Below are 25,643 nucleotides of genomic sequence, written 5' to 3' on the forward strand. Positions count from 1 at the left end.
GGACGCCGACGCCAGGGTGAGTAGAATAGCTAGACAAAGCAAAGTCATATGACCTTTGACCTCTTAGTGTGACCTTGACCTTGAAGCAAGTCAACTGAAACATGTGCTCTGCATGTCATCTTGTTGTGGTGAACATTTGTGCCAAGTTTCTTTGAAATCCTTCAAGCAGTTCAAGAGTTACAGAGCGGTCACGAAACAAACTACTTAGACCTTTGACCCCTAAGTCTGACCTTGACCTCCAATCGAGACATCCAAAACATGCGCTCTGTACGTCGTCTTGGTGTGAACATTTGTGTCAAGCTTCTTTGAAATCCTTCAAGGGGTTCAAGAGTCACAGAGGGACAGACGGACGGACACCGGGGGTATAACATAAAAGTCCCTTCGGGCGTATGAAAAGACTGCTCCATGCATGTCAGTTATGGTCCGGGCAAACAAATCCAGACAGAAACACATACACCAATTAGCCATGTCTTCCAGCCACAAGCGGGCTCGACAAAAGTCACATGTACTTTTTACATTATCACAGGATCAAACTTTGTTATATTTTTCGTCTATGTGTTGCCATAGAAACCTTATTATTCCCATTTTGTACATGACATGTTCAGTTTTACCTATACTCTAATTTTATAAAAATACTTGTGACTCTTAAGATGACTAAATAATAATAAAGCTTGTGCAAAGCTATCACAGTTTTTAATAGAGCAAAAATAATTATGTATGACTAATGGATATACATGCCTTAATCAGTTTAACAATATATACATCTTAGTTCAATGCAAATAAAAACATAAGAAACAAGTTTGAGATGCAACAGTATAAAAACAAGTCCTTTGCCTTAAGAGGATCTTGACCATCTGAACTTTCTTCTGACCATGTTTGGTAAAGATTTAAACAGTTCATTAAAATGTACCTTAATTAGTTTTTTCTCTATACTTTGTTGTGACAACTTAAAAATATGTAATGTTTTATGCCTTTAAGCTAAATACATTTTGAGATACATTCGACACAATCTTGTATCCCATTTATGTATTTTTTATCAAGGACCATAACTATGAGCAGATTGACAGACTGAACAAAGTCACAGGTACACCACTTTACATGTTCAGTAATATTTTAGTCTCTTTATGCATGTTTCAACTAAATCAAGGGCAATAAGTCCAATTTAGAATTTAAAATGCTGACATCTTCCGGTGATGGACACTTCTCAACATTTGAGCACACTGATTGTCACATTGCTACAAATAAGAACTCCTTGCGACTTTCAGTCGTATACAGACCACCACCATCACAAAAGAACGGTTTCAGTACTAATGTATTCCTTCAGCAGGAATGGCCTCTGTTTCTTTCAAAATACGCTACAATTGACAAGCCAATAGTTATTGTTGGCGACTTAAGCTTTCTTCCAGACATACCTAAGGATCGTGACGCTTCCAAGTTCAACAGCTGTCTAGAAACATTCGGTATGGAACAACATGTTCGAGGACCAACACATGTTGCAGGACATACTTTGGATGTTCTTATCACAAGAGACACTGAAAATATTGTATCAAATATAGAAGTTACTGACCCAGGACTCTTGATTCTGATTGGAAGATATCACGCGACCATTTCGCTGTGGTATTTCATATTCAAGCTGAAAAACCTGCTCCAGTAAAGAAAACTGTGACCTTCCGAAAGTTGAAATGCACTGACATTGAATCATTTAAAAACGAAATAAAATCTTTGGAGATTCTTGACACGAACACGTTAATTTCTGGTGTTGACGAGCACGTGGAATCATTAAACAACAGTTTGATATCACTCACTGACCAGCACGCCCCTTGGCTTACTAAACCAATAGTGCTTAGACCGACTTGTCCATGGTATAATGAAGAACTACACGAAGCCAAACATTTGAAACAAAAACTTGAATGCAAATGGAGAAAAACAAATCTGATAGGTGGATCGTGGGATATACAGAAATCACTGTGCTTATGGTTCATCATCGACCGCATCAATAATCTGAAAATAAAGGAAAGCAAAAGGAAATGATTATTTAAATTTATCCAAATAACTGAAACAGATTAACAAGTTACCAAGCCAAACAAACACATGGCCATGAAAGTTCATTGGAGAAACGATTTTCATTACCAATCGATACACTGCAATTGTGTTGTCTCAGTTTTTCCCTACGGCCAATACCAGTAATAAAAAAGTTACTAAATAAGCTATTTAAAGTTACATAAAAAGGAAGTAATTCAATAAAAAAAATTATTGTAAGTGAACAAAAAAAGAATCTGCCATATAAAAACAAGAACACCTCAATGCAGAGACATATACACACAGTCATATGACCTTTGACCCCTAAGTGTAACCTTGACCTTGAAGCTAGCCATCCAGAATATGCGCTCTGCACTTCGTCCTGATGTGGTGAAATTGGTGTCAAGTTTCTTTGAAATCCTTCAAGGGGTTCAAGAGTTATAGAGAGGAAACAATATTGTTAACGGACAGACAGACAGACGGACACCAGGGGTATAACACAATACGTCCCTTCTGACGTATAATAAATGTGGGGCCAGGAGGACAATTCTCCATATACTTCATTAAGTCCAGCTAACAATGTCAGCATGCCAAAACTCATATTTATAATTTAGCATGTTTACTTTAAATGTGATTAACCCTAACCCTCCTTAATTTCTATAATAAACTTGTCGATCTTTCAATTTGGACAGTACCATTTACTGTTAAAAGGAATGCGTACCTAAAAGATTCTGACTGTATAGCAAACAGTGAAGATCATGATCAGACTGCACGGGTGTGCAGGCTGATCTTGATCTACACTGGTCGCAAAGGCAGAATCAAGCGTGTCCAGCATGATAAGGGTTAATATAACAAACTGTTGCAGAAATGTAGTAATTGCGCTTACTTCTCCAACATATTTTTTACATTCCTTCTTTCTTCCTCTGTTCAGCTCATACTCTACCTCAATGTAGCTGTCAATCTGTAACTGTACTTCCTAAAACAAATTACAAGATAACTGTACTGTTACGAAGTGTGAGGCAATGTTTTATTACCAAAGACATAAATACCATCAGCTGTACAGTATAACAATGATAAATGATAAATAAATCTTGAAAGAAGAACTGATCCACACAGAGCAACTAAGTTGAAAAACCGCCTCGGTAGCCTAGTGGTAGAGCGTTCACTTCGAGTGCGGGAAGTCGCTGGTTCGATCCCCGGCCACGTCATACCAAATACGTAAAAAATGGTACTAGTAGCTTCCTCGCTTGGCGCTCAGCATTAAGAGGATAGTGCCAGGACTGGTCAGCCCAGTGTCAGTATAATGGGACTGGGTGGGGTATCATGCCACATGTCTACGGCATGATATTCCAGTGAAGCAGCACTATAAAGTTGGGCATTGTGCTCTCTGCTACAAGTAGACACCGTCGTTTATGACTGAAAAATTGTTGAAAAGACGTTAAACCCGAACACACACACACACACACAAAGTTGAAAACCAGCTCTGTCAAGTCAACTCAAGTTGGTTCATTAGTACCCATAGCACAATGACAAGAGTTGTAGGATATTTTCAGCTGACTAATTGATTGAATCACATATATTTGGCAAGAGTCGGATAACCCCTTATTTAACTGAAATCCACAATGCTGACAAGGCATTCAGCCAACAACATAATACCACTTGGTCACACCCTTTTCGTGGTCTTTACACAAACTATACAGTACAAGAGATCACAGAGTGATCTTGGCGCCCACCAATGTGCCATTTTTGAGTGTTCCAAATTTCAAGACTTACTGACTAGCTCAAGGTCAAATTTCATTTCTGTACACAACACTGTGCATGTGGTCCAAATTCGAAAGCTGTAGCTTGAGAAATGTGAAAGTAGGTCACTAGATCAATTTCAAGGATAAAGTTCTTTGTACACAAAACTATCATGTGCATCAAGTTTGAAGGCTTAGTTTGAGAAATTTGAAAGTACTAGGTCAATCTTAAGGTCAAAGTTTATTTCGGTACACAAAACTATGCAAGTGGTCCAAATTTGAAGACTGTAGCTTGAGAAATGTGAAACAGGGGTCCTGAAATAAGCTGTCCGAGTTGTCCGATTCATGGATTCCTCGGTCCGGACAAGCAGTTTTTAGAAGCTGGCTTGTCCGGGGACAAGCAAAATTTCCGTGGTAAACATTTTATGAAAACGAAACTAATCGGCGTCATCTGTGATTTCCGCATGCCTAAAGGCAATATCTAATCTGTTTGTGATCATTTATGACCCTTAAATTATCAAAACAAAAATGTATGCAGCTATTTATAGACACGTGGACTGGTTTACTACATTTAATGATCATTATTGGAAAATTATACCGTAAAGTTGAAAATGAGTGCCAATCTGGGGATTCCCGTTATCTACTTTCATTTTTGATTTTCAGAAAATCGATTAGCTAGGTTGGCGCTATGTAAAAAAGTTTAGTAGCCAAAATTTGTGGCTTAATTTTTCGAGTCGATTGTTTTGACATTTAACAACTCGGACAGCTTATTTCAGGACCCCTGAAAGACCAGTGCAGTATTCAGTGAATGTTATGGGACCAAGGTAGAAATTCTAGGCATACTGAGATTATTTTTGTCAATGGGCATGTGTTCAAGTGTTCTTAATTATTCTCTACTCACTAAACTTGCTAGTCATAACATATTTTCAAGTGGATGTTCTAGTCACTTAGCTTGCTAGTCATAACATATTTTCAAACAGATGGTTCTAGTCATAACATAATAACTTTATATAAGTCAAAATAGAAGTCAACAGAAGTGTATGTTTGTATTATTTGTTTATTTAGTAATGATAATGCTGATCCTTTCCTTCTTAAACTAAAAAGTACGGACAAGTGCTTCTTAGGTACGGACAAGTGGATTTGTGGGCCCAACTTGTCCGTGGACAAGTAGACTCTGAAAATATTTCAGGACCCCTGTGAAAGTAGGTCACTAGGTCAAAATCAAGGTCAAATTACACTTCAGAACAAAAATCTATGCATGTGGTCCAAATTTAAAGCCTGTATCTTCAAAAATGTGAAAGTAGGTCACTAGGTCAATGTCAAGGTCAAAGTTTGTTTCGGTACACAATCCTTTGCATGTGGTCTAAATTTGAAGCCTGTAGCTACAGAAATTTGAAAGTAGGTCACTAGGTCAATCTTAAGGTCAAAGTTCATTTCGGTACACAAAACTATGCAAGTGGTCCAAATTTGAAGGCTGTAGCTCCAGAAATGTGAAAGTAGGTCACTAGGTCAAAATCAAGGTCAAATTTTATTTCAGAATACACAGAACTATCCATGTGGTCCAAATTTGAAGCCTGTACCTTCAAAAATGTGAAAGTAGGTCACTAGGTCAATGTAAAGGTCAAAGTTTGTTTTGGTACACAAAACTAAGCATGTGGTCCAAATTTGAAGGCTGTAGCTTGAGAAATGTGAAAGTAGGTCACTAGGTCAAAATCAAGGTCAAATTTCATTTCGGAACACGAAACTATGCACGTGGTCCGAATTTGAAGCCTGTACCTTCAAAAATGTGAAAGTAGGTCACTAGGTCAATGTCAAGGTCAAAGTTTTTTTCAGTGCACAAAACTATGCATGTGGTCCAAACTTGAAGGCTGTAGCTACAGAAATGTGAAAGTAGGTCACTAGGACAATATCAAGGTCAACTCATGTCAAGGTTCATCTTGCCACTCAAAACTATACAAGTGGTCCAAATTTGAATGTTGTAGGTTATTGACAAGAAGATTTTAAAAGTTTTTCCCTGTATAAGTCTATATGAACCATGTGACCCCCAGGGCGGGGCCATATTTGACCCTAGGGGGATAATTTGAACAAACTTGGTAGAGAACCACTAGATGATGCTACATTACTAATGCCAAAGCCCTAGGCTTTGTGGTTTGGACAAGAAGATTTTCAAAGTTTTTCCCTATATAAGTCTATGTAAACCATGGGACCCCCGGGGCGGGACCATATTTGACCCTAGGGGTATAATTTGAACAATCTTAGTAGAAGACCACTAGATGATGTCACATACAAAATATCAAAGCCCTAGGCCCTGTGGTTTTGAACAAGAGGTTTTTCAAAGTTTTTCCCTATATAAGTCTATATAAACCATGTGACCCCCAGGGCGGGACCATATTAGACCCCAGGGAAATAATTTGAATCATCTTGGTAGAGGACCACTAGATGATGCTTCATATCAAATATCAAAGCCCTAGGCTCTGTGGTTTTGGACAAGAAGATTTTCAAAGTTTTTCCCTATATAAATCTATGTAAATTATAGAAATAAACAAAGGGCCATAACTTACTAAACAAGAGGGCCATGATGGCCCTATATCGCTCACCTGAGTACCATTGCTTTAACCAAAAACAAAAAGAAACAATTCTTACAAGGTACAGATATGTCAAAATACACCTAAAAATTGGTGGTACCATCAATGTTGTACCACAGAAAAGTGGTCTCAGTTTTTCCCTATGGCCAATAATAAAAAAGTTACTAAATAAGCTATTTATAGTAACATAAAAGGGAAGTAATAAAAAAAATATTGTAAGCAAACAAAAGAAGAATCTGCCAAATAAAAACAAGAGCACTGCAATGCAACGCAAATGCAAAGCAATATTCACATAAAACAAAGTCATATGACCTTTGACCCCTAAGTGTGACCTTGACATTGAGTTTAGCCATCCGAAACATGCGCTCTGCACATCCTTTCAACGAGTGAACATTTGTGTCAGGTTTCTCTGAAATCCATCAAGGGGTTCAAGAGTTATAGAGCGGAAGGGAAATTGCTAACCAACAGGCACACAGACAGACAGACAGACAGACAGACGGACACAGAGGCGATAACATAATACGTCCCTGCAGGCGTATAAAAAAGAACCGAGATCTTATGGTGATACAAGATGTGTGCAAGTCCGGTTAAAATCAAATCATAAATGAAGCTGATATTGTGCAGACAAGGTCAAAATAGCAAATTTTGGCCCTTTCAGGGGCCATAACTCTGAAACCAATTATGGGATCTGGCCGGTTCAAGAATGGAACCAAGATCTTTTGGTGACACAAGTTTTGTGCAAGTTTGATTAAATTCAAATCATAAATGAAGCTGCTATTGTGCAGACAAGGTCAAAATAACTAATACCGGCCCTATCAGGGGCCATAACAGTGGAACCTATTATGGTATCTGGCCGGTTCAAGAAAGAAACCAAGATCTTATGGTGACACAAGTTTTGTGCAAGTTTGGTTAAAATCAAATCATAAATGAAGCTGCTATTGTGCAGACAAGGTCAAAATAGCTAATTTTGACCCCTTCAGGGGCCTAACTCTAGAACCCATAAAGGAATCTTGTCAGTTCCAGAAAGGAACCAAGACCTTATGGTGATACAAGTTGTGTGCAAGTTTGGTAAAAATCAATTCATAAATAAAGCTGCTATTGTGCAGACAAGGTCAAAATAGCTAATTTTGGGCCTTTCAGGGGCCATAACTCTCGAACCCATAATGGAATCTGGCAAGTTCCAGAAAAGAACCAAGATCTTATGGTGATACAAGTTGTGTGCAAGTTTGGTAAAAATCAAATCATAAATAAAGCTGCTATTGTGCAGACAAGCTCAAAATAGCTAATTTCAGGGGCCATAACTCTGGAACCCATAATGGGACCTGGCCAGTTCAAGAAAGGAACTGAGATCTTATGGTGATACAAGTTGTGTGCAAGTTTGGTTAAAATAAAATCATAAATGAAACCACTATCGTGCAGACAAGAAATTGTTGACGGACGCACGCACGCATGGACTGACGACGGACGAAGGGTGATCACAAAAGCTCACCTAAAGATTGTTGAACCAGTCTGATTTTCAGGGGGACACAACTAGGGTACCAATACATCATTCTGACAAAGTCTGGTCAAAATCCCCCTGGTAGTTTCTGAGGAGATGCGATAACGAGAAATTGTTAACGGACGGAAGGACGGACGGAAGGACCACGGACCACGGATGCATTTGTGATTTGAATAGCCCACCATCTGATGATGGTAGGCTAAAAATGAAACTCTATCGGCATGACTTGAGCAGCAGTCCATTTTCAGTTAACTTTTATAAGTTTATATAATCTAGGGATTAATATTGTTCTATTTGTAGTGAACTCCAGTCAGTTCATTAGCACAAACAAAAAACAATGTATTACATCAGAATATCAATGGATCATTTTATAACAGGTAATTTTTTATTCAAAATCACTCGCTTCAGTCTTCCAAATTGTATAATGAACTATGACTTCAAGGTAATGCTTGGAGAAATGGTATCGTAAATCCGGTAGTGTTTATTACCATACACTGACATACTGAATAATTCATACATTTATGCAGACTGCATTTATCAGGTAAACCACTTACTTGATTAAGCTCTACTGGCAATTTCTGGCCCCCTTCATCGTCCTCTTTAGTAGTGTCTTCTGAAGTTTCCTATAAGAAACCAGCCAAATATGAACAATATTAAAATACAATTCATAACTGTTGGGACTTAATTTGGTTTTAATCATTCTGTGAATAACTCAAAACAGTGAGTTTCATGATAATCATTTAAGCAGTTTGAAAATTACTGAGAAACATGAAAATGAACAGACAAATGTATGGACAAACCAACATGATTAACTTGCAAATATAGCCCTCCTATAACTTGTATTCAAAAGGTATATTTCTTTATAATTTCCAAATACACATGTAGTGTAAAAGTTCAAAATTACCACTTGATCGTTTTGTATCCTCTGTACCAGGTAATTTTAAATGTAAAATCACTCAAGTAAGTCATCTTTTATGTATAAAAATATGATTTCTGACATGGTATGAAAAATCATGCAGTATTCATAACCATACACGGACAGACTGAGTAACTTATACATTTGTGTAGACTGCATTTATCAGGTAACAACTTACATGATTACGCTCCACTGGCAATTTCTGGTCCCCTTCAATGTCATTCTCGTTAGATTTGTCTTGTGAAGATTCCTAAAAAGAAACCAGCTAAACATGAATATATGTCAAACTTAAATACGGTTCAAATCTGACATACCGGTAATTGAAAGACGGAATTTAAATTTGATCTTTCTGTGATTAACTCAAACTAGTGAGTCTCTTTTTAAAAAAATCAATAGAAAGGTTAGAGCAACTGGAAAATGAATGGTCTGATGTATGGACAAACCAACATGCTTGACTCTCCAATACAGCCCTTATGGCACGCGGATTGCACAATAAATCCAAGAACCTATAGATGTTCTCAGGTGAGAACCACCAAAAACATAGGTTCTCACTCCAGATCACAAGTTTTTCAGATACCCTAGGTTCTGACTTGAAAAATGTACAATTTCTCTGAGAACGTTGGTTCTGGGCCGAGAACTTATGTTTTCGTTTCAGAACACAAGTTTTTTCATTCCAGAATGCAAATCAGTCCAACCTGAGATCCTAGGTTTTTACTGGATAATAAATTCCCAGCTCACGGGTTTTCATTGGCTAATCGTTTATTCTACTAATACTCTCCAATGCAGTCGGCATTTTCAATCGCACGAAGCATTAAATATCTGTTTTCAGAATATAGATTGAATATGTTTTTTTTTAAATAACTGTGTCTCGTGCAGAGCAGTTTCTGGTTTCGATTCGAAACATGTTGTCGGATTTGGCAAAGAAAGCTGATATTGTACCCAACTATTCTAGATTCGTGCAAGGGGTATTTAAGTTTTAACTTTTAAAGTTGGGAGGAAACAAACTTTTAGAAGTATTTGCTGATAAAAGCCTGGAGGACAGAATAAAAGAATAATGAAAATAAAATTGAACTTTACTACATATTACAATTGGATCAAAATAAAATGAAATGAAAATTAGATAATTTACATGTTTATTTAGGATACTGCATGCACTCAAATTTATACAAATGCTGGGCAATTAAGATATATCAATGATAAACTTAACCAGTTAAGCTTAAGTAATTTGTTTGACAATTTTAATACAAACATGTATGGGTTTTAAATCTAGCTATTTTCCATCCATATAAAGAATAAGGGATTAGTATGTGAAAAAATGGCAAATGACCATAAATGCTACACCTAACTCAAATATGTAAATTTCAAGAATACTTTTGAATTTGAAAGTTATTTGTGTAATATTAAAACAACTGTTTAAAAATATTATATAAGTTAGATTTAGTGATGTAAGAAATCAAAATACAACAAAACAAATGATAATTTCACTCTAAGGAGAACCTTCACATGTTCAAATTTAATTCAAAATTGTCATGAAGTCGCTGATCTCATTTTGAAGTAAAATACACACCTTTTCTTAACAATTCGATGTTGAAAATGAAGCCATTTAGTTATTTTAATTCTTATAGAAGAGCAGTTTTCTTTTAGTTTCAATTTTTAAAACTTTGCAAAAAAATCCTAAAGATGATTACTTATTTTTGTAGTTTCTGTTTAAATAAGTTCTCTTAGACATTCTGCACATCTGCCTAGACATCAACTAAAATGAACACTAATGAATAATTATGATGAAACACTGATGCAACATAATTAAGCATACACAGAAATACCCGAAATTATAGCTGTTCGTTGGATATCTCATTATTTTTAGAATTAAATTAGTTACAAATCTTTTGTTTAATCGAAACAATAAAGGTAAAGGTGTATTTATAATGCTTTGAAATGCTTTTCAACCTAATAAACTCATTCATGGATACAAATTTTGATATCGTCTATCTTTAATTTCATTATTTCTCTGTTTATAGTTAGGCCCGATCTTCAAATAATTCATGCTGGACAGTATATAAGCCAGCGTAAATTCCCGGTCAAATACTAGTAATTCAGGTTTCGGATTTTTAGGACTGGTCTTCCAGTTTCTGCAATTCGATTGGCTTATATAATTTTATTAAAAGATTTTTCAGATAAAAGTACTTATAATTATCGATTAAATGTGTTTAGCGCACTTTTTTCAGAAAGGGTATTTGTAATAAGGAATTCTTTCTGTGTTCCAATGTGCATTTACTTCAACTGACCGGCCGTGTGACATTCTGTATAGAATTATTGCTTTATGGGTGGTCACATTAAACCATATAAAACAAGATTCCTTGCAGTTACAGTAACAAAACTTATGATAATCATCTATATATCATAATGTGCTAACTGAGCCGCTTAAAGAGGTTGCGTAAATCACCACATGTAATCGCTTGCGGTGGTCATGCGCAGTGGTACAGTATATGTTTTAGTAAAATACAGGCTTGATACAATCTCATTTTCACATTGCACTATGTACCTTCTACATCCTAACAAGAATGAGCTGAGTTTGAATAATACCATGTGACTATTACACCCAGCTTTTTATTTACTTTCATGCATACATAAAATACAAAGGACGTGGCCTTGAAGATTTTACAGTTTTAATGAACTGAGCACTGAACATTTTGTAAAACATTTTGCAAAACAGCAGACTAACTGGTAAATTACGACTAACATAATACATTGAGATACATTCATCTATTGTTGACAAAAATACAACTGTACGAGACTACGCATTTCTATCCGGAAGGCGATGGTACGATGGTGAGAACGTGATGGCACGATGGTGAAACCACGATGGTACGATGATGATAACGCACTGGCACGATGGTGTAAACGCGATGGTACGATAGTGAAAACGCGATGGCACGATGGTGAAACTGCGATGGTACGATGGTGAAACCGCAATGGTACGATGATGATAACGCGATGGCACGATGGTGAAAACGCGATGGTACGATGGTGAAAACGCAATGATACGATGATGATAACGCTGTGGCACGATTGTGAAAACGCGATGGTACAATGGTGAAACCGCGATGGTACAATGATGATAACACGATGGCACGATGGTGAAACCGCGATGGTACGATGGGGAAACCGCAATAGTACGATGATGATAACGCGATGGCACAATGGTGAAAACGCGATGGTACGATGAGCTTTTTTTTTTCATATTCAAACAATTAAACATTAACTTGTAGTTCATAAAAGGAGTGGCTATAACGACTACCTATTTCAGACATATTTTCTGGTATATTCTTTTCCATCAAACCTTGAAGCCAAACAAAATCTGTTTATGTTTAGCCTAGTAAAATATGGCTAAGATTTTGTCAGCATTTGACCATATTCATATTTAACACTCGGATAAAACTTCTACCGTTTTTATCAGTATATGTATTATTTTTAGTTTGTTTAGCTTGAAATAAAACCAGGTGATATGAATTAACTGGAGTATGAAATATGAAAGATCGGTGCCATTTCCAAATTCCAAATAGCTCTAGCGCAAAAGTTTAGATTCCGGGTCCCCCGAAACATGACCGCCCAGGGTCTGTTTTAAAACAACATTTTAATAATAATAATAATAATAACAAGCAAATTCGATGAATTGGTATCCCCCACCGAAAGTGTTTGTGGTGAGGAATGGCAAAAAAATATATCTGGAAAAAAGTTAAGGATGTTAATAAGAAGCAAATAATTTCATTAGTCAAAATCAATTTAACAGAAAACAAATGTTTAATTAAAGAGTACATAATAAATGTATGATACTTTGATCCTGACTAAAGAATTTATTTTGAATGGGATATGCTTACTGGTTTCGAAGCAGTTTCCATCAGCTAGTAGTATCGGTCAACGCGTTATTTTACGTTTCGTGACGTTCTTCACAATGAAGTCGAGATTGTTTCCATAACGCTACCCTGCAATCCAGAGCTGTGTGAAATTTCAGCAACAAAGGGTATAAACTTTCCAAGAAAACTCGAATTGTTCATTCCATAATTGTTTTGTTTACATTCAGCACATGGGGGATTTCACGTGCAACTAATCTGCATGCTCAAAGAATAACTCCGTAATCCCCAATTAAGTTGAAAGTTTCTCCTTTTGGCAGTCGAAACCAGATGATTTACCAAAAATACATAATAAAGATAACAAGAGTGCCAGAATGTCACAATATACGCCCGTCACAGCAAATTTCTTTACACTAGCACCTGTATTTGCAAATGGAATTTTAATTTTCTAGTTGTTTGCAATGTTTTTTTTTTAAAATTATTGTAATTCTTTTATTTTTCTAAGTCCACAAAAAAAATCCTTACCAGGTAGAGATACCTTAAAATACGCCCAAAATTTGAAAGTAACATCAATGTTGTACCACAGAAAAGTGGTCTTGGTTTTTCAGTAGGGTCAATTATAAAAAAGTTACAATGTAAGTTATTTATAGACACAACTAAGGGAAGTTAATCTTTAAAGAGAGAGAGAAAAAAAAAATAAATAAAAAAAAAATAAAATAAAAAAAAAAAAAATTACAAGTCCATATAAAAATCCTTACCAGGTAGAGATAGCTCAAAATACACCTCAGAATTGGACGTAACATGCATGATGTACTACAGAAAAGTGGTCTCGATTTTTCCCTACGACTTGTAATGAAAAAGTTACAATATAAGCTATTTATAGTAACAGCAAAGGGAAGTAATTCAAAAGAAGGGACCAGTGCATGACACTCCGTCTCATGATGGTGTACAATTGTGCCAAGTTACATCAAAATCCCTCCATGCATGAAGAAGAAATGCTCCGGACAAAGTCATTCTTGTATCTGACCTTTGACCTTTAAGTGTGACCTTGACCTTAGACCGAGGGACCTGGTTCTTGCGCATGACACTCCGTCTCATGCTTGTGAACATTTGTGCCAAGTTGTATCAAAATCCCTCAATGCATGAAGAAGAAATGCTCCGGACAAAGTTTTCATTCTTGTAGCCTTGACCTCTAAGTGTGACCTTGACCTTACCCCTAGGGACCTGGTTCTTGCGCATGACACTCCGTCTCATGATGGTGAACAATTTTGCCAAGCTACATCAAAGTCCTTTCATGCATGAAGAAGATATGCTCCGGACAAAGTTTTCATTCTTGTATCCTTTGACCTCTAAGTGTGACCTTGACCTTAGACCTAGGGACCCGGTTCTTGCGCATGACACTCCCTCTCATTATGGTGAACAACTGTGCCAAGCTACATCAAAATCATTCCATGCATGAAGAAGATATGCTCCGGACAAAGTCATTCTTGAATTTGACCTTTGACCTCTAAGTGTGACCTTGACCTTAGACCTAGGGACCTGGTTCTTGCGCATGACACTCCGTCTCATGATGGTGAACAACTGTGCCAAGTTTCTTCAAAATCCCTCCATGCATGTAGAAGATATGCTCCGGACAAGGTCTGTGGACGCCGCCCGCCCACCCGCCCAACCGCCCATCCGCCCGCCAGGGGCTTTCCCATAATACGTCCTGTTTTTCAAACGGGCGTATAAAAATGAGTCATTTTTGTGCATCGGCAAAAATTTTTTTTTTCACAATTAAGAAAGCAAAAACCAATATGAAATATAGATGATTAGGTCACCCCTGCCAGATTTTCTTATCCAAGGGGGGTAACTGATCACATACTATGTGCTATACAAAGTGACGGTTGTATCCCTTACGTAGTATATGTGTATATAAGATATATAAATTGTCGCTATGATGTCAACTGGCCGATTAGCTCAATCGGTAGAACATCGCCTTCACAAGCACGAGTTCGAGACTCAGGTTTTGCTTTTTGTTTTACCTCCTATTTTCAACAAGCCTAATTTAACACCTGAACCTTCAAACTTCTTATAATTGTATTAATTAATTTTCACCAGAAAGACTTTAAAAAACACGGATGGTGCTTTTCTAGTCGTATTCACTGTAAAAATGTACATAAATAAACAAAAACAAAAATTGATGAGGGAAACTGCTTCTGTAGTCAACCGATTCAGCTCTATTTATTCACTCCTTTTGGAGCCCCTCTGTGTGTTATCACTTGCGCTAGACACTATTGATATTTATGTTTTCGTAAAGCAGAAGAGCTAAGGTGTTCTCTTTGGGAGCATTTTACGGAACTGAAACATTCAAGAAAAGAGATATTTTAAAAACCTTCATTTTATGACGGAAACTGCTTCGAAACCAGTACTGTAATAAGCTTAGCTTTTAAAATTAAATGCAGTTAATTGAAATGTGAGCTTGAAGTTTAACTGGAACGAAATATTGTCTTTGAGTGGTTTGGCACCAGGTGTTGCTGTTTTAACATGTACTTAGAACAACAGATGTCCTTAAGAGAACACAGGTAAGATATCTTGAACATGTCTGAGGGCAAGGTTTGTGCAGTCACAACTTAACATGTTGAAGGTTTGAACATTTTAAAAAAAAAAAGGAATGGAAATATATATAATTTTATATACATATATGTATATTTATTTTTTTAGGGGGTAGGGGTGCAGGGGAATGGGAGAGGAAACAAAATTTCACATGTTGATTATAAATATTGATTGAAAATTAAAAATGAAAAAAAAAAAGGGTAAAAGGGTGAAGTTGGGGGGTGGGGGGCAGAGGATGCATGATCAGTGGTGGGCATGACTGGGTGGAGAAGTGAGGTGGGGGAATGGTACAACTTGGAAGGTTTGAAAAAAATCTAAAATAAGAAATGAAAAAAAAAATTATTTATTTTTTGGGGGGTGGGGGAGGGGGAGGGGGTGTGACCAAGGCAAGTGGGTGACCAGGTGTGGGTGCGCAACTTCACATGTTTATAATAAATGTTCACAGAAAAGAATGAAAGAAATTTAATGAAATTCTGCCAAATGGTAAGTTTGTTATGTACAAATATGTAGATTTTTATACAGTTAAAGGGCAATAACTCTTAATTTACATATAAATCCGAATGATATTGTGTGTACACAACCACATTATGGTGATCTAAATTCTGTTTAAGTATCATAGTTCAAGGTCAAATATATCAAAAGTTATGATGCAGAAATTGCCATATTTATAGTTCCCTATATAGTTAACACTAGAAACTTCTAAGGGCCATAACTCTGGTGTTACTAGGGCAATCTGACTGAAACTTGACGGGCCGCAAGAACTCATAGTGATGAACATGTATATGAAGTTTTAAATAAATATTCCCAACCATTTCCTAGATATGGCTACGGACGGACGGACGGAAAGACGGACGGACGGATGGAAAGACGGACGGAAGGACCGACGGACGGACAACGCCAAAACTATATCTCTCCGACTTTCATCGGGGGATAATAATATGAATAAATGGTAGGGTAGTGATAACAATGAATCAACGTTTTAACAATTAACTGCTAACATTTTTAGCTCACCTGTCACAAAGTGACAAGGTGAGCTTTTGTGATCACCCTTCGTCCGTCGTCCGTCTTGTGTCCGTCCGTGCGTCCGTCAACAATTTCTTGTCTGCACGATAGTGGTTTCATTTATGATTTTATTTTAACCAAACTTGCACACAACTTGTATCACCATAAGATCTCGGTTCCTTTCTTGAACTGGCCAGATCCCATTATGGGTTCCAGAGTTATGGCCCCTGAAAGGGCCAAAATCAGCTATTTTGACCTTGTCTGTACAATAGCAGCTTTATTTATGACTTGATTTTTACCAAACTGGCACACAACTTGTATCACCATAAGATCTTGGTTCCTTTCTGGAACTGGCCAGATTGCATTATGGGTTCCAGAGTTATGGCCCCTGAAAGGACCAGAATTAGCTATTTTGCCCTTGTCTGCACAATAGCAGCTTCATTTATGATTTGAATTTAATCAAACTTGCACAAAACTTGTGTTGCCATAAGATCTCGGTTCCTTTGTTAAACCGGCCAGATCCCCTAATGAGTTCCAGAGTTATGGCCCCTGAAAGGGCCAAAGTTAGCTATTTTGACCTTGTCTGCACAATAGCAACTTCATTTATGATTTGATTTTAACCAAACTTGCACACAACTTGTATCACCACAAGATCTTGGTTCCTTTTTATACACTGGCCAGATTCCGTCATGGGTTCCAGAGTTATGGCCCCTTAAATGTCCAAAAGTGGCTATTTTGGCTTTTGCAGCCATATGGACACTTCATTTATGGTTTTATTTGATACAAACTTCCAAAATATCTTCAACAACAATAAATCTTGGATTCCATGACAAACCAGATCCAATTGTAGTTTCCAGAGTTATTTTATATCTGATTACCTCCCCTGATTGTAGTCAAAATGGATTTATATCAGTAAGTACTTACAGGACTTATTTGAAATTTCATTATTGTCATTAGTTGGACCGAGCCAATCAAGGTAGATAACTATGGACTGATTTTATGTCAAATTACCTCCCTTTATTTCAAATTAAAATGGGTATATCTCCGTAACTAATGAAGATACTGATCTGAAATTTCATTTATGTCAATAGATTTATTTGGCAGATCCTTCTTTTGTTAACTTACAATAATTTTCTTTTGAATTACTTCCCTTTTATGTTACTATAAATAGCCTATTTTTAGTAACTTTTTTATTATTGGCTGTAGGGAAAAACCGAGACCACTTTTCTGTGGTACAACATGGATGGTACCTCCAATTTTTAGGTGTCTTTTGACATATCTGTACCTTGTAACAATTTTGTTTTTCTTTTTGGTTAAATTTCTTTCCTTTGTTGTTCCTGTCCTTTGGACTTAGATATTTTTTCTGAGGACCTTCTTGTCCTCAAGTGCAATGATAACAGGTGAGCGATAACGGGCCATCATGGCCCTCTTGTTTATTTTAATCATATTTGATTGCTCTTTGTTCATACACAAATTAAACTAATACAACCATATCTTTTTAACACAGGAAAAACAAGGCAGTCTGAAAGACAGCTAAATCCCCCGCCACTGCTATGGATAGTGAAAGGGTAAAACCTTTGATTTTAGCTGTGACCTTGACCTTGAACTGACATGGCTGACTCATGAATTCTGCACAACGTCTTGATGTAGGGCTGTCATCGATACAAACGATATCGATGTATCAACGATATTTTTTGGTCGATCGATTATCGATTCCCATTTTTAAAAATCGATATTTTACACAGAGAAAAAAAACTATCCAGATAAACACTCAGACCCTCTAAAACAACTTTTCTGCCTGCAAAAATGTGCCCTTAGTAACGGAAGTTGTCAATAAAGGTCATGTCTAAACTTGTACGGTAGCATTCTTTTCCAACTAGTCGGCACTACCTGTATGGGGAAATACATAAATACAAACAAGAGGGCCAAGATGGCCCTAGGTCGCTCACCTAAGAAACACACCATAACAGTGTAAAACATGTTTGACCTAGTGATTTCATGGAAACAAATATTCTGACCAATTTTCATTAAGATTGGACCAAAAAATTGGTCTCTTGCGATAAAACAAGCATTTTCTTAGATATGACATAGTTTTTGATCCTAGATGACCCATGTTCAAAATCGACCTAGATTTTATCAAGGCAATCATTCTGACCAAAATTCATGAAGATCAATTGAAAAATACAGCCTCTATCACATACACAAGTTTTTTCTTTGATTTGACCAAGCGACCTAGTTTTTGAACTCAGATGACCCATATTCAAACTCGACCTAGATTTCATTAAGGCAATCATCCTGACCAAATTTCATAAAAATCAATTGAAAAAAACAGTCTCTATCGCATACACAAGATTTTTCTTTAATTTGACCTAGTGACCTAGTTTTTGACCTCAGATAACCCATATTCAAACTCGACCTAGATTTCATCAAGGCAATCACTCAGACCAAATTTCATGAAGATCAATTGAAAACTACATCCTCTATTGCATACACAATGTTTTTCTTCGATTTGACCTAGTGACCTAGTTTTTGACCCCAGATGACACATTTTCGAACTCGGCCTAGATTTTATCAAGGTAATCATTCTGGCTAAATTTCATGAAGTTCAGTTGAAAAATACAGCCTCTATCGCATATACAAGGTTTTTCCTTGATTTGACCTAGTGACCTAGTTTTTGACCCCAGATGACACATTTTCGAACTCGGCCTAGCTGATTTTATCGAGGTAATCATTCTGGCTAAATTTCATGAAGATCAGTTGAAAAATACAGCCTCTATCGCATACACAAGGTTTTTCCTTGATTTGACCTAGTGACCTAGTTTTTGACCCGAGATGACCCATTTTCGAATTCGGCCTAGATTTCATCAAGGTAATCATTCTGACCAAAATTCATGAAGATCAATTGAAAAATACAGCCTCTATCGCATACACAAGGTTTTTCTTTGATTTGACCTAGTGACCTAGTTTTTGACTCGAGATGACCCATTTTCGAACTCAGCCCAGATTTAATCAAGGCAATCATTCTGACCAATATTCATGAAGATCAATTGAAAAATACAGCCTCTATCGCATACACAAGGTTTTTCTTTGATTTGACCTAGTGACCTAGTTTTTGACCCGAGATGACCCATTTTCGAACTCGGACTAGATTTCATCAAGGTTATCATTCTGACCAATATTCATGAAGAATAATTGAAAAATACAGCCTCTATCACATACATAAGGTTTTTCTTTGATTTGACCTAGTGACCTAGTTTTTGACCCGAGATGACCCATTTTCAAACTCGGCCTAGATTTCATCAAGGTTATCATTCCGACCAATATTCATGAAGATTGATTGAAAAATACAGCCTCTATCGCATACACAAGGTTTTTCTTTGATTTGACCTAGTGACCTAGTTTTTGACCCGAGATGACCCATTTTCGAACTCGGCCTGATGGCCCTATATCGCTCACCTGTTATCATTGCTTTTGAGGACAAGAAGGTCCTCAGAAAAAATATCTAAGTCCAAAGGACAGGAACAAGGGAATTTAGGGAAGGAATTTAACCAAAAAAAAAAAAATCTTACAAGGTATAGATATGTTAAAATACACCTAAAAATTGGAGGTACCATCCATGTTGTACCACAGAAAACTGGTCTCATGTTTTCCCTATGGCCAATAATAAAAAAGTTACTAAAATAAGCTATTTATAGTAACGTAAAAGGGAAGTAATTAAAAAAAAAAATATTGTAAGTGGACAAAAGAAGGATCTGCCAAATAAATCTGTTGACATAAATTAAATTTCAGATCAGTATCTTCATTAGTTATGGAGATAAAACAATTTTAATTTGAAAAAAAGGGAGGTAATTTGACATAAAATCAGTCCATAGTTATCTACCCTCATTGGCTCAGTCCAACTAATAACAATAATGAAATTTCAATTAAGTCCTGTAAGTATTTACTGATATAAATCCATTTTGATTACAATCAGGGGAGGTAATCAGATATAAAATAACTCTGGAACATGATTGGATCTGATTTGTCATGGAATCCAAGCTTTATTGTTGTTGAAGATATTTTGGAAATTTGTATCAAATAAAACCATAAATGAAGTCTCTATATGGCTGCAAAAGCCAAAATAGCCAATTTTGGACCTTTAAGGGGCCATAACTCTGGAACCAAAGATGGAATCTGGCCAGTTGAAGAAAGGAACCAAGATCTTGTGGTGATACAAGTTGTGTGCAAGTTTGGTTAAAATCAAATCATAAATGGAGCTGCTATTGTGCAGACAAGGTCAAAATAGCTAATTCTGGCCCTTTCAGGGGCCATAACTCTGGAACTCATTATGGGATCTGGCCAGTTCAAGAAAGGAACCGAGATCTTATGGTGACACAAGTTTTGTGCAAGTTTGATTAAATTCAAATCATAAATGAAGCTGCTATTGTGCAGACAAGGTCAAAATAGCTAATTCTGGCCCTTTCAGGGACCATCACTTTGGAACCCATAAAGGAATCTCGCCAGTTCAAGAAAGGAATCAAGATCTTATGGTGGTACAAGTTGTGTGCAAGTTTGATTAAAATCAAATCATAAATGAAGCTGCTATTGTGCAGACAAGGTCAAAATAGCTAATTCTGGCCCTATCAGGGGCCATAACTCCGGAACCCATAATGGAATCTGGCCAGTTCAAGAAAGCAACCAAGATCTTATGGTGATACAAGTTGTGTGCCAGTTTGGTAAAATTCAAATCATAAATAAAGCTGCTATTGTGCAGACAAGGTCAAAACAGATAATTTTGGCCCTTTCAGGGGCCATAACTCTGGAACCCATAATGGGATCTGGCCAGTTCAAGAAAGGAACCGTGATCTTATGGTGATACAAGTTGTGTGCAAGTTTGGTTAAAATAAAATCATAAATGAAACCACTATCGTGCAGACAAGAAATTGTTGACGGACGCACGGACGGACGGACGGACGACGGACGAAGGGTGATCACAAAAGCTCACCTTGTCACTATGTGACAGGTGAGCTAATAAAACACATGAAAAGCAGGCAATTAAACTAAAAATAACATTAACAAGAAGGTATATAGCATGTACATGAACAAATAGGTTGTTACTCTAACTTAATAATCGATATATCGATGTATCGTCGATATCTGTCTTCCGATATATCGGTATCGTCGATATGACAAAGACCCAATCAATGACAGCCCTATCTTGATGAGGTGATCATTTGACCAAAGTTTCATGAAAATCCTTCAAGGGGTTTAGGAGATACAGAGCTGAAACATTTGACCTTCAGTTGTGACCTTGACCTTGAGTTGACATGGCTGACTCATGAGTTCTTGATGAGGTGATCATTTGACCCAAGTTTGATGAAAATCCTTCAAGGGGTTAAGGAGATACAGAGTAGACACCAAATGGAAGGCTCAAACCTTCGACCCTTAGTTGTGACCGTGACCTTGAGCTGGCATGGTTGACTCATAATTTCTGCATATCATTCTGATGAGGTTATCATTTGACCCAAGTTTTATAAAATTCCTTCAAGGGGTTTAGGAGATATAGAGCGGACACGAAATGGAAGGCTCAAACCTTTGACCTTCAGTTGTGACCTTGACCTTGAGCCGACATGGCTGACTCATTAGTTATGCACATCACCTTGATGAGGTGATTGTTTGACCCAAGTTTGATGAAAATCCTTCAAGGGGTTTAGGAGATATAGAGCGGACACAAAATGGAAGGTTCAAACCTTTGACCCTAAGTTGTGACCTTGACCTTGAGCCGGCATGACTGACTCATTGTTCTTCACATCGTCTTGAAGTTTTATAAAATTCCTTCAAGGGGTTTAGGAGATATAGAGCAGACACAAAATGGCAGGCTCAAACCTTTGACCTTGAGTTTTGACCTTGACCTTGAACTGACAAGGCTGACTCATGGGTTCTGCACATCGTCTTGATGAGGTGATCATTTGACCCAAGTTTCATGAAAATCCTTCAAGGGGTTTAGGAGATATGGACCGGACACGATTTTGTTACGGACAGAGGGACGCACGGACGGACGGAAGGACGGACAGACGGAAGGATGGACGCAGACCATTCCTATAATCCCTCCGCCACGGCGGGGGATTAAAAACAATTGGGTCAGCCTGTAAGTTATTTAAACATCGGCATATACAGTTATTCCCATAATGTTAACTTTTATCTTTTTAAATGAACATTTTAAACCATGGTTAACATGTATGTGCAATTCAGATTTTAAAATAATTCCAGTTTTGAAACTTCAAAAACAACTGACTCGTAGAAAATAGTATTTTGTCTAATTCATCCAGTCAAAAATTACCCCCACCCTGTCGGACGGAACGGCACACTGGTTGGAGCGTTCGGATCATAGGTTTGGTGTCCGGTGATTTTTCTATGTACAATCAAGTAACCCCATGGGGCAGAGCCAATTTGACCCGGGGGTCATGATTTGAACAAACTTTGTAGAAGTCTACTAGGCAATGCTACATGTCAAATATCTGACATCTAGGCCTTCTGGTTTATTTTTAGAAATTTTTTGAAGATTTTCATAATGTAAAATCAAATGACCCCTGGGGCGGGGTCAATTTTGACCCCCGGGGGTCATGATTTGAACAAATGTTGTAGAGGTCCACTAGGCCATGCTACATGTGAAATATCTAAGCTCTAGGCCTTCTGGTTTATTTTTAGAAAATTTTTGAAGATTTTCATATGTAAAATCAAGTGACCCCTAGGGGCGGGGTCAATTTTTGACCCCAGGGTCATGATTTGAACAACTTTAGTAGAGGTCCACTAGGCAATGCTACATGTCAAATATCTAAGACCTAGGCCTTCTGGTTTTTGAGAAGAAGATTTTTTAAGATTTTCCTATGTAAAATCAAGTGACCCCTGGGGCGGGGCCAATTTTGACCCCGAGGGTCATGATTTAAACAAAATTTATAAGGTCCACTAGGCAATGCTACATGTGGAATATCTAAGCTCTATGCCTTCTGGTTTATTTTTAGAAATTTTTTGAAGATTTTCATATGTAAAATCAAGTGACCCCTGGGGTGGGGTCAATTTTGACCCCGGGGTCATGATTTGAACAACTTTACTAGAGGTCCAATAGGCAATGCTACATGTCAAATATCTCAGCTCCAGGGCTTATGCTTTTTGAGAAGAAGATTTTTTAAGATTTTCCTATGTAAAATCAAGTGACCCCTGGGGCGGGGTCAATTTTGACCCCAGGGTCATGATTTGAACAAATTTGGTAGAGGTCCACTAGGCAATGCTTCACACCAAATATCTAAGCTCTAGGGCTTCTGATTTTTGAGAAGAAGATTTTTGAAGTTTTTCCTTTCAGTTGCCATGGCAACCAGAGTTCTCCATGGAATTCAATGTTTTGAATAATTTTGGAAGGGGGCCACCCAAGGATCATTCCTGTGAAGTTTGGTGTAATTCTGCCCAGTGGTTTTCAAGAAGATTTTTTTACAAATTGTTGACGCACGACGGACGACAGACGATGCACGACGGACGACGCAAGCGGTCACAATAGCTCACCTTGTCACTTTGTGACAGGTGAGCTAAAAACTGAAAAGAATACCAGTCAATGGGAAATATTGTCAGCTTTAATTTAGCATAATTCCACATTTTATTGTAAATAACAGAACTTCCAACAAAAATTCTCTCCCCACCCCCACCCCCACTGATGTGTCTTTATTACACTTTCGGACAAATCATATAATTCGAGGGTTCAACGCAATAAGGGCGTATCTACATATAATAATTATATTTAGATACGCCCTTGTTGCATTGAACCCTTGAATATTATATTCAATCATATATTATCTAATCATATAACTCCCATCATTCAATAAATCGATACTTGATCAGCTAATCACGCCCTATCAGCCAACAAAAAACCTATGCGCTCGGTTTAATTACAACAGCGCCAGAACGTCCGTTAATCAAAAACTTATGATCTGAGGCTGAAATTAAAACCTATGATCCCGACTGAAAACACAGGTTTTGGCTATTTGCACAAATATTCTGAGAACCTAGGTTCTCTGACAAACTTGTGATCTGAAGTCAGAACCTAGGTTCTCGGCCGAGAACCTAGGTTCTCACCTGAGAACATAGGTTTTGGGATTTATTGTGCAATCCGCGTGCCACAAGCCCTCGTATAATTTGTATTCATAATGTATAATACTTTATACTTCTTCACTTAAACAGGCTGTGTAAAAGTTCAAGGCATCACTTCTTATTTTTGTATTCTCTGTATCAGGTAATTCACAAAGCAAAGCCACTCAGATAAGTCATCTTAAAATAGGACTTAAAGGTAATGCTAGGTGACATGATATGAAAAATCCTGAGGTGGTTATTACCATACACTGACAAACTGAATAACTTATAAATGTACACAGATAGTATCTGTTCAGTATCTACTTACACTGATCAGCTCCACTAGCAAATTCCCTCTTTATCACCACATTCAATAGCATGGTCTCGTGAAGTTTTCTGCAAAGAAATCCGCATTTATTTTTCTAAAAACAAGGAGCTGCGTTCAATAAACGCTTGATGCCCCCGGTGGCATCCTTGTCGATACAAAGCAACCTAAGTCCAAAACGAGGTCAAGGTCAAACTGAGGTCAGGTGATGTCTGAAGATGAGGAATGGTCACAGGTTACATCTGTATTAGTATCAATTCATTCTTGTAAGTGGTATTGATACTAGACGAAACGGTCCCATTTGGTTAACCAAGAGACGGCCCATATAAAGCAACCCAAGTCCAAAATGAGGTCACGGTCAAGGTCAAACTGAGGTCAGGTGATGTCTGAAGATGAGGAATGGTCACAGGTTACATCTGCATTAGTATCAAGTCATTCTAGTAAGGGGTATTGATGCTAGACGAAACGGTCCCATCTGGTTAACCTCGTACGGACGGACGAACGAACGGTCGGATGGATGGACGGACAGGACGATCACTATATGCCTCCCGCATCAGTAGATGCCAGGGGCATAAAAATTCTTTGAGATATTGCTGTCACTTGATCATAATGATGAATGAATTTCAATAAATATTTTCTTATTTCAGAACAGTCTGGCAGTTTGGTTTTACTTCTCAACCAGCGCAGGTTACTGAAGTTTAAAGCAATTATACTAAGGTACATATAACTTTGAACTCAATTAATTTTACAGCCAGTGACTTTGTACCAGACTGAATCCTACGTTTAATTCTCGCCTGGGTTGAGGCTGTTTCTGCATTTTGAAGATCTGGGCTTTGGTGGTCTGTAACCTCTTTGAGCAGGATTAAAATGAACTGCAAGAAGTACCCAAGCCATGTGAAATTTGGCATGTGGTTAGAGGTTGCTGCGGTAACAAAATATTACAAATTAATTTTATAAAAACCAGGTTCGTTTTTAGCTCATGCAATATGGAGGACACTGATGAAATATTTTGGTAT

At 37.4% G+C, this 25,643-nt stretch overlaps 1 long non-coding RNA gene across 1 annotated transcript; it reads right to left on the reverse strand.

The window, feature by feature from the left end:
- Positions 1 to 1,972: 1,972 nt before the first annotated feature.
- LOC128558923 (uncharacterized) lies at positions 1,973 to 24,997 on the reverse strand. The gene is made up of 5 exons (XR_008371960.1): positions 24,631 to 24,997; positions 8,936 to 9,007; positions 8,396 to 8,464; positions 2,906 to 2,995; positions 1,973 to 2,001 (listed from the first exon to the last, which is right to left on the reverse strand). It is a non-coding gene; the product is annotated as an uncharacterized LOC128558923 (long non-coding RNA).
- Positions 24,998 to 25,643: the final 646 nt, after the last annotated feature.

Source organism: Mercenaria mercenaria, chromosome 8 (assembly GCF_021730395.1).
Source record: "Mercenaria mercenaria strain notata chromosome 8, MADL_Memer_1, whole genome shotgun sequence".
NCBI lineage: Eukaryota > Metazoa > Mollusca > Bivalvia > Venerida > Veneridae > Mercenaria > Mercenaria mercenaria.